This window comes from Sciurus carolinensis, chromosome 7 (assembly GCF_902686445.1).
Source record: "Sciurus carolinensis chromosome 7, mSciCar1.2, whole genome shotgun sequence".
NCBI lineage: Eukaryota > Metazoa > Chordata > Mammalia > Rodentia > Sciuridae > Sciurus > Sciurus carolinensis.
The window spans coordinates 107,649,447-107,661,216 of NC_062219.1; positions in this window are offsets into that span (position 1 = coordinate 107,649,447).

Here is an 11,770-nt window from a genome sequence, read left to right on the forward strand (position 1 = left end):
CAATTAATTCATGGTCATCCAACTCCAATGCTCTGGATTGGGGAAAATCATGGCAAAAGGGTTCAGGAGAGGATAGTTTCTCAGCTCAGGACAGTCAGGAAGCAGAGAGTGAGCAAGAGAGAGAGAGACAGACAGACAGACAAAGGAGTCAGGGATATGATATATTTCCCAGGGGCACAGCGCCAGTGACCTACTTCCTCCAGGATGCCCCATCTGCTTATCATTGACACCCAGTAGTTCATTCATCTATTAATGGATTAATCCATTTCTGAGCCTTGCTGCATTGGGGATCATGCTTTCGAAGCATATGCTTTTGGGGCAACATTTCAGATCCAAACCCTGATGCCTTGATTTTCCTCTAGTGTACCATAACTTGAATTTTGGAGAAAATTTAGACAATGCTCATTATTCTTATTCTTGAGGTAGGTTGTTAATTGTCACTTAAAAATGTTAGTTTTGGCCATTTCAGTGTGCACCCTTCCTCTAGTAGGTAAACATTTTCTATAAACTGCATTCTTCCCACCCCAACAAGTATTTAGAACTGTGCCAGCAGTATCACCATTTATATTGATCACTCAACTAGAAAGTTTGAGCTTGAGAGATAGGATTGTTTTTCAGTTAATAAGTTGTTTTTGGTTTTAATAGACATAATAAACTAGAATGTTATTAACATTTTTGTCTAAATGCACTCTCTGCCAACTTAGTTGTACTGGCAACCTAATGCACAATAGGAAAATTCAGAAACATTGTAATTAGTTCACCATCATTGTGTGTTTGGTTTTGAGATTCTAATACAATGTAGTTACCTTAGTAAAAATAGTTAAATTGATATCTACATTTGTAGAGTTTTTGTATATTAACTTCATCTTCAATAGAATTAATGAGTGTATATGAAGTGACTTATAGGTACAATGAAATAGAGGAGCAAGCTGAGAAAAACAGGAGCCTACACAATAATTGTAAACTCCATTCATGATTTTGCTAAAAGCTCATCAACAGGAAAAAAAAAGTTTTACACAGATATTGAACATCATAATTCCATATAGTTATGACATCCTCTTTCAAACCAAGAATTAAAATTATTTCACTCTAGTCTTTAACCTCATTGTGCAGAATACTTATCTGATTCTCTTTTATATAAGCCCAGAAGAGATTCTTGGATCAACCTCTCTGAGATCATGTAGTTATATGAACACAGTAAAGTTTCACAGCAAAACAGATCTATGCTCAAGTTCCACTTCTGCAATTTATTGATACTCTGACAATCTCTTTGATCTTGCCTAATGTACTGATCTCTAATTTGAAAGTATGTAATGACTAATAAAAAAGGAAATCACACAAAATAGTTACTCTAAAATATTTTTGCTCTCTGTAAGAAAAGGTAATATCTAGCACACCCAAACCTATACCAAATGCAGTTATATATTTGACATAAGATGAAAGGGAACAATGTTTTTTTTCTTCCATGTCCATTGAAAACCTAAAGAATTTTAGTTCATTAAACAAAATACTTCAAAATCTGTTGCCAAAATGCATGTTTTGTGTATGTGAAAACCCATAGTAGGACTTTCAAGAATACCTTCGTGAATACTTTTTGATGGATTTCCTTTGTCACCAGAAGCACTTTCTCAAATACAAATGACAAGGTCACAAGGAAGGATACAGATGTGCCCTTCGGTTTGTCCACAAAGAGATCTAATTTCTGTACAATCTCTGATGCATGCATGATACACAAAACTCATCATCATCTTTAAAGAGCAGTTTCAAATATGCTTTCATTATTTTTCTTATTCCACAACTCAATATCCCATGGCAAGAATTTTTACCTTCTTTTACAATGATATGACATTGTGGGAAGGGATGATAAATGATACTTAGAAAACTGGTCCCTGCAGTATTTTTGGAAAGACCATGTGTTAGCATACTTTATGTCAAAAGGTACAGACTACAAATCTAGATCCTCTCCATATGCTTGAAGGTCACAGTGACAACAAAACAAAACAAAATCTTATTGTCACTGCTTCTTTTTGACCCCTTCTTATGTATGAAAACTTTATTTTAAAGTGCTTTTCTGAGAAGAATTTAGAATCAAAAAGCACAGTGATCTGTTTAAATTTGCTTCAGTATAAGCACGCCGTTTATCTTGTTCATTGGAAAAAGTTGATCAGAGCATCAGGGTAAGATTAATTTAAGAATGAAAACTTTTAACTATACCTGTATTCAGTTTAGATAAAATGTTTAATTATTTAATAAGTAGTAATATCTAATTATAGAATATCCATGTAACACTACTATTTGCCTGTGGCTCCATTCCTTTCTATTTTATGTTATTTAAGAACTTATCAATAACACTTTATTGTAGATTTCATGCTTTTTTTTTAGTAATATCAAACAAAAATGATAAGGCATATAGAAAAACAAAAGGATTCACAATTTAATAAATGTGATTTAGGACTTGTTTCATATTTCCTGAACACTGAGAAGGTGCTAAAAAATGTGGTTGTTCCCTTTCTCAGAACTCCAACTCAGATTATATCTTAAAATATGAGTTGGTAGAAATTTGAATTTCTAAGGCAAAGTTACTTAAGATGAGGATGGTGGTCTCTGCTCAGGTTCTTACAACACTATGGAAAACACATCATGCCTGAGGGTTCTGGGTACTAAAGGCACTAGGAAGTGAATGGTGACCTCCTGGCCACCACCACCATCGTAGAGAGTAAGTAACTTCCACTAACAGTGGGAGTCTTACCTGCATGGAGACAGCTGGGCCCAGCACTATCAGTGGTGATAATCAAAACCCTCAATCCAAAAGTAGGGAGGACTACAGGGGAAATGCACAGGAGGGGGTGGATAAGCCTTCAGAGGAGGAAATTATTTGTCTTAAGATAATTAAATTAGTCTTTTTGTTTTTTTAAATTTCTTCTAATTAGTTATACATGACAGTAGAATGCATTTTGACGCATCATAAATGGAATATAATTTCTCATTCTTCTGATTGTACATGATGTAAAGTTACACCAGTAGTATAGTCATATATTCACAAAAGATAATAACGTTGGATTCATTCTACTATCATTCTTACCTCCAGACTCCCGCCCCTCTCTTAAATTCCCTCTGCCTAATCAGAAGTACCTCTGTTCTTCTCTAACCACCCCCACTCTTATTGTGAATTAGCATCTGCATATTAGAGAAAACATTTGACCTTTGGTTCTTTGAAATTGGTTTATCTTGCTTAGCATGGTATTCTCCAATGCTATCCATTTACCAGGAAATGTAACTATTACATTCTTCTTTAAGGTCTAGTAATATTCCATATTGCATATATACCGAAATTTCTTTATTCATTCTTCTATTGAAGATCACCTAAGTTTGTTCCATAGTTGTTAGGCTATTGTGAATTGAGCTGCTATAAATTATGATGTGGCTGTATCACCATAGTATGTAGCTTTTAAGTTCTTTGGATATAAACCTAGGAGTAGGATAACTAAGTGAAATGGTGATTCCATTTTAAGTTTCTGAGGAATCTCCATACTGCTTGCCATAGTGGTTGATCTAATTTTCAGTCCCACTAGCAATGTATGAGTGTACATTTTCCCCCACATTCTCATCAACATTTATTGTTGCTTGTATTCTTGTTTGAAAATAGTCTTTTTAAGAGCTTTGGTCCACTGGGAGCCTTCGATGTGGGTGAGACCAATTTTTTCTTATAATACTATGGACTACTCTTACCTTACACGAAACATGTTAGGATCTGAGACAGGTTATTTTTCCTGGACTCCTGTCTCTGCATAGATCAACTTCCTTTTATACCTTTTCCTGCTACTCTGCTCCATGGAAACTATCTCTTTATTAAAAAGTTGACCTCACATCCTCATGATAAATTCCATATTGAATATGAGATCTTATTTTCAAACAAAAATATTTATTGGGAAAAATAACCATTCGAAGCACAAATACTCTCTCTAATATGCTATCCTTTGTATAAGAAAGAAAAATATATATGTGCAAAGGAGATTAGAGGCGAAAGAAATTAATTATCTACAAGGGTAGTTGTCTGTGTAAAGGATGGGGAGATAGGAGGATGGAACTGGGTAGAAGAGATGAGGAGTGAGTGACACTTCTTGAGTGTATCTTTCTGAGCAGCTCCTCAATTATAATACTATTCTGCACACTTAACAAATATAAAAAATTAGCAAATAATACCAACTGGAAATGGAGAAAATATGTAAAATGTTACAGATGGAATATAAAAATTAATAAATGAGCTTAGTTACATATATTAAGTACAAATAGCATAACCATACTGGCATGAATGTGGAAAAAGGAACTAACCAAAGTAACTTTAGAAAATAATACCTTGCCTGCATACTGTAAGAATGGATGAAATAAACTCTAATTATTTCTTATAATTTATTTAGCAAATATGTTTTCACCGGGGCATGTGTCAGCAAATTCTAAACTATTTCACATAATTGAATACACAAATATGATGTAGATAATAAGGGCCAGTTTCCCACAACACTGAGGAAAATGTTGCAAGCCTAGAAAAACAAAGGCCAAGGTGAGTCATTTGGTGAGTTGCCTGAGTAGGTGGGAATGTTTGTGTGACTTCGTGTTCATGCATGCATTTTCTAGCAATATCTGCAAGGAAACACGGAAGTCATGGCACTCCAGCAGCAATGAGAACACTTGGTGTGCAGGGTTTGGTTTCAAAGCACCATTCTCCATTAAAAGGAATGAGGTCTCTTTGGATTCTAAGACCAGGATAGAGAAAATACAAGTTTAAAACTCATCGTGGTCTCACAAATTGCCAAGAAGAGGTGTTTTAAGTATCAGAGCTTGTGAAAAAATACAGGAGCCAACCTGAACAATTTGTGCAGAATAGTAAATTATGATATTATTGGAATATAATCATGCAGTAGGTATTCATGAGTCAGTTCTTACATCCTCAAACTTGAGTAAATGAAAAGGTACACAGTCTTTCTTAAAATATAATTTCAATGAATAAAAATAGAAATGAAGGACAGAAAAATCAGCATTAAGTGAACACTATACTATAATAATACTACACTATAATAATATTCTCTATTGTGTGGTACTGGGGACCGAACCCAGGGACATTCTATCACTGAGCTACATCCCAGTTCTTTTTATTTTTCATTTTGAGATAGGGTGTCACTAAGTTACCAAAGCTGGCCTTGAACTTGCTTCACCCTCTGAATTGCTAGGATTATAGATGTATGCCACTGCACCTGGCTATAAAAATACATTTTTTTCAGACAAGATATATTTATGAATATTAAAATTTATGGGGAGAAAGTCTGAGGAGAAACTGGATTTGAATAACCTCAAGGAATTTACCCCATGAAATGTATTGGTTACAAAAGGTAGGATAGTTAACTTCAAATGGAGAAATCTAGTAGAAGCCATTTCAATCATGTGACAATTGTCATCACCAGCAATAAGATACATCGACATCATAAACTGTGATATATTGCTGTAAGAAGGACTTGCAGCTCAGAAAATTATAAACCTCAAACAAAATTTGAAAAACATCAGTTAAATGCAAACTGAGGAATATTTGACAAAAATAACTCATTAATACTCTTCAAAAGTTTCAAGGGAAGGAAAGACTGAAAACTTTTCGTAGACACAGCAAGAGAAAAACTAAATTCAATGTAGGATACTGGGCAGTAACCTAAAATAGAAAAAAAAAAAAGAATATTAGAGGGAAAGCTAGTGAAATTAGAATAAGGTCTTCAGTGCAGAGTTCAGCTGACTGACTGCCTGTTTTGTAAATGAGGTTTTATCGAACACCACCATGTCCACTGATACATTTTGTCTGTGACTTCTCTCACTCCTCAGTGACAGAGTTGAGTGGTTGCAACAGAGTCTATATATGGACTGAAAGACTGAAAATACATATCTTGCTTTAAATAAAAACTGAGGTTAAATCTCTGGTTTAATGTATAGCATTACACCTATAGTAATTTCTTGCTTTTGAGAATTGTACCGGTTAACATATGATTTTTTTTATATTAGGGGAAGCTGTGGGAAGGATTTATAGAAGTGTTTTGCCACATTTTAAATTTTTTCTATAAGTCTACAATTAGTTTAAAATCTAAAACTTGAAAATAAAAAAGAGTGAAAAGAAGTTCAGAAGAAGTGCAGGTGGTATGGAAATCACACTGTTTTGTCTAGTATAGGAAGAAGTCATTTTCTAAGTGCTGAATGTTGTTCTATGAGATGGTTCTATTACAAATGATCAACTATTGATTTACTGCTAAATGCTTATTTTCTTTCCTTTTATGGCACTACTAACTATGTTGTAATAGACAAAACTAGTACACAACAGTTTTGTGTAAACCATTTTTAGTTAAGGGCTCAAAATGGTTATTGGTAACAAAATAACTTTATAAAGTATCCTTGCAACACTTGATTTATAAAACCTAATTACAATTTTTTTTTCCCTCAAAAATGCTGTTACCTAAAGATGTCAACCATCTGCACTACTGATGTCTGGGCTGGATAACCTCTTGTTGTGGGTGCCGTTTATGGTGTCACATCCCTGGTCTCCTCACTAGGTGCCAGTGGCACAACCAACATGTCTTCATGCATTGCCAGATATCTTTTGGGAAGTAAAACCTAGGGGTCAAATCTCTGGCTTAGAGTGTAGTATTACATTTGAAAAAGTTTTCAATGGAAAACTTTATTTTATATTATTAACTTATTGCTATTTATTGCCATGAGAATAACAGACTGAAATTCAAGCTATTTGCTAATCAATACAATTACAATCAGTAATGAAAAATACCCCAGCACAACAATTAGCTTTCTTAATCAGAATATAAATGGAAGAAAGATATATGTTTTCAAGTTGATTTTTACTGTCATTATTTATTACTAAAATCTTTATGCTACATGTAAGTAAATTATTAGTTTTTACCTAGAATCATCTTATACTTAAACTGCTGAATCAATTTTGCCTAAAATACAGAACTATTTGCGGTTATTTAAGAGTATTTGGTATGCCAATTCACTTGAAAGAACAAATCATAACAGAAATGTAAATTACTTATGAATGTGAAAGACCTTGCATCATTTCAGCACAAAAAAGATAGAACTGGGCTTGTCAAGAAACATTTGTACTTTTAGCTACGTTAGGTAATAGCTATATGAATTTGGATAATATATACAGCTCCTGAGAATCACATCACATTATCTGTCAAATGGGCAATAAAAACCTACATGCTGTTTCATGAGGACCTCGATTCTGTATGTTCAGCTCCTATAACGATACCTTAAAAGTATCAGGTTCTTAATAGGTATTTGTTAAGTGAAGAAAGAATTGCATGAATGAATGGAAGAGTGAATGAATAAAAGAATGAATAAGTGCTTGTAAAAATTAAATGAGATCATGTGCTTCTGAAAAATATGTTTGCTTACATAAGGAGCATAAAGAAGCAAGACCATATTTAAATTATTTGTGAAATAATTTGACAATTTTCTGCCTGATAGTTTGTAATGCAACAATTCACTGCAGGGGAGATGGAAATGAGAGCAAACCACTTCTGATCTTCTCTAGATTCAAGCAGAGCAGTACACTTATCTTTTACATCCTGGATACCACCTAGAGTTCAAAAAAGGGAAGGAAGTCAGTGGCTGAGCATATGTAGATACACAATGAGGACAATAATAATAAAACAAAGGGCATGAAGATAAACTCCTGATAATCTAATGAATTGTGCTAAGAAATAAATATGGTTGCTATTTCAACTTAGATCAGACCAGAAATATGCCACCAAATCAGGGTATAATGTCTCAGACCCTGGAAGTGGTTCAAAGCAGGGTTCATCCACACAGTAAAATCAGAATCAGGACACACTAATGGATGTTGTTCAAAGTTAAGTAGCAGTAGTGCAAACTAATTAGTGACCAGGCTGTCCTAGACACCAAAGAGTAGGATGATTTTATAAGAACTAGGCGAACAGAATCAGGCAATGTGCAGAAACAGAGAGAGTAGGGAAAATGAAGCAGAGAAATAGACATACATCACTGCTAACAAGGAAGAACACCAACAAGGGACTCAGAGCTTTGCCTTGGGCTCTGTACTTTTGTGTGGTTTCTATCATGGGAGGAATCGATTTCAGCCTGGCTACTCTTGGATGAGATAATAATTGGGAAGAACGGGTTGGGGTGAGAGTGTGGGCAGAAGCAGGCAGGGATTGCTGTCAAAGAGATCACGCTAGACTGAACAGCAACAAAATGTTGGGGGTTTTCATAGTGTTGGATTCTTCTAAACTTAGTCATCTGGATTCAGGACTGAACCATTACACAATCTGGAAATAGAAATCTTCAAGTTTTAAGCTTAGTATCCAAGAATTCTCTGACATCATGTTATGTGTAGATTCACATTTGAGAACTTTTTTTGTGTATTAATTCATACAATGCTAATAACTGTGTAAAGTAGATACTATAATTTCTACTTTATAAATTTGGGAAATGATGCCCAGAAGTGTTAAATAACTTCCCAGAGTTCATACAATTGAAAAGCAACAGAGATGAGATTTAAGCAGAGAATTGAGGCAGAGGGATCAGCAAATGTATATGCTTGAAATGGAACATGCGTGGCATTTCAGGACACAGAGAGAGGCCAACACACCTGAGCACTGAAGACTGGCAGCGTCATGGGTTCCATATGCATTATTTCATAAACTTCATGTAACTTGATGTTTATTTTAGTTTTTAGAGGCTTACATTTGAAGAAACTAAATGATAAGACACAGTTTGAGATATTTTAAAATAAGTACTGATAGGGGTACAGCAACCTAACCCAAAGATTTTTCCAACATCAGTATGTCCTTTGTCATGTCAAAGTCGTGCCTCTGCTGTTTCATCTTCCACATACCTTTAAAACTTACTATTTTTTAAATAGATAATTCAATGAACTTCATCCTTTCCCCCACTTCTACCTGATTTCCATGGCATGTTTGTAATGGAAAGTTCACTTACTTCCTCAAGTTATTTTTTTTTCAAACCTGACATTATCTGACTTTTTCTAAATCAGTTTATCATATCAACAACTCCTTTTGTGATATTATTACTCTTCTATTTGGGAAGAACTTTCTTTTATTGCTTTTCTCTTTCTTCAATCTATGCTGTTGAATCTGTTTTCCATCCTCTTTTTTATTTCCTTCTGAAATATTTTTGAGTTACCAATTGCTACAAATTTAGTTACCACCACTCTTACTTAATTTCTCGTCACTCCATTTAAGGTAAAACTCATGAAAAGGTGACTTTATTGTAACAGTCTTGTAGCTACTCTTTCTACCTCAGTCCTTCCCTTTCCAGCTTATCCTGTATCATTCTGCCAGAATTATAGAACTATCTTTCTCCATTATGATAGATGATTGATTGATTGATTGATGATAAACAAACATTACATGTAGTATATATGAATGCAGTGAACACACTATCCTAATTAATGTCCCTTGACTTTGAGCTATTTTACTAGAAGAAAGCATAAATTGTGCTATAATGGCTCACCTGTACCGTGGAACTTTTCTCATATATAAATTAAAGGCAGATAAAATGTTTACATTAGATATGTGTACATGAAGGATTAAAATGATTGGCTTGAAAATGTTCCATAAATAACAACAAATTGCCTGATGTGGTGGCACATGCTTGTAATCCCAGGGACTTGAGATGCTGAGGCAGGAGCATCGCGAGTTCAAAGTTTGCCTCAGAAATTTAGCAAGGCACTTAGCAACTCAGCAAGACCCTGTCTCTAAGTAAAATATAAAACAGAGCTGGGGATATGAATCAATGGTTAAGCACCCCTGGGTTCAATCCTCAATACCATAATAATAATAATAATAATAATAATAATAATAATACAACAAATCAACAAAATATTTGGTTACTATAGAGAGGTTTAAAATAGCTCATCTTTTGAAACAGATATTATTGGTTACTATCCTTTTAGTCCCCTACCATACTCTACAATTCTTTGCTGATAGAATCCATATCCCTTTTATAGGATGAACATTTCTGGTTCATTCTTTCTCAGCTTTCCTTCTAGCCAGAGCATGTGCAACATGACACAATTCTTGGTCAATGGAACCTTAAGAGAATCTGTGAATGTATGGAGTTTGTTACAAAGATATCATTTCTCAACAAAATAAAGTGTACACAAATATATACAGGTGATGCGATTCTTTTGTTCTGTCTCAAAATGATGGTATGTGAGGATTGACCCCTAGATCTGTGTGTTCACCTTGCAAATCAGCGTATAGTTGATAGAATGGAACAGAAGATAAAACTGGGTCATTGAGATGTTTATTCATTAGTGTAACCCTCCTACTACCTTACATATAGACTTCTTACGTAAGAAAATGTATGCTTTCACAATTCTTAACTATTAAACAGCATGTTACTTGCCATCAAAAGTTTCCTATCTGATATATATCTGTACTGCATTCTCTATAGAACATGCCAATGTTTTACAAATTTAATAAGGAACAGTTGCTTAATTAGTAAATATATCATTTGTTAAAGTGTTATTTGTTAAAGTGTTTATTTGTTTAATAATTCTCCTTGGACAGGCCAAAAGTAGAGTCAGATAATTTTAAAAACTTTAATAAATTGACATAATCCCATGCATTGACAGAACTCTACAGGACTAAGGCTTGTATAAACAATTCTTAAAATTATGGCATTCATGCTATCAGCAAAGTCTAGAATTATACACCAGTTCCAGGCTTCCCAACTGGGATATGACCCATTAGCAAAGTAAAATTTCATAGCTTCATTCCTAATACATCCTCATTTCCTTATTATAAATATTCCTCAAAATTTCTCTACTTGTTTTCTCTCTTGCTGGAGTGTCACTATATTATAAATTAAATTCGAGAATATGATCTGCAATATTTTATGAATAGTCAAATACATAGACAAAAAGTTTATGATGTTCTGGAAGGATAATCCTTAGAAAATTTAGTGTTTATGATTATAAACTTAGCTCATCAAAAGAAGACTACTTTGTCATTTTCTGAAATGTTAAGTAGTCCATAACCCTAACAGAAATCACATCAAATATATTTTACCAAGTGGGAAATAATTTCTGAAGCATTGCTTTTCAATATTATGCTGACTGGCCTTTTTGCTCTCTGCAAAGTGTGATTTTTTTCAATATTCAATAATGTGTCTTATCATAAGATTGTACTAAATTTGGTTAAGTTGCTGGCAGAAAGGTAGTTCCATGACTAAAATAATTTTACAACCCACAAAGCTGCTTAGAAGCATTGAAGCTGTCTACACTATTGACCAAATTGAGGTTTCAATTTGCAAACACAGCTGGAAATCTTTCAAAGCAACTTCCAGATGCCATGACAGAGCCCCTTCCTGATTTTGAACAGCTCCTGTCAAAATGACAACTAGGAAATAGCTACACTATACCTGTGGGGAATGGAGTTTGTTTCTCATCTCATAGCTGCCAATTTCAGAGGTCCCATAAGCCAAGACAGAGACTTATAATTATCTCTCTGTACTTTGTGATCCTACTGGGTTTCAGAAGCTGATGAATCTCATTAGTGCAGCAGTTCTCTTACTCTGGTAACTATAATATCATCTAAGAAATTACTTAGCATGGAGAGGTCTAGGACCCAACCTCAGATATTTGATCCCATATAGCAGAGGTAGGACCCTGGGGTATGAATTTTTAAAATGCAACACAGGAGATTCTGGCACAGGTATTCCAGGGATCATA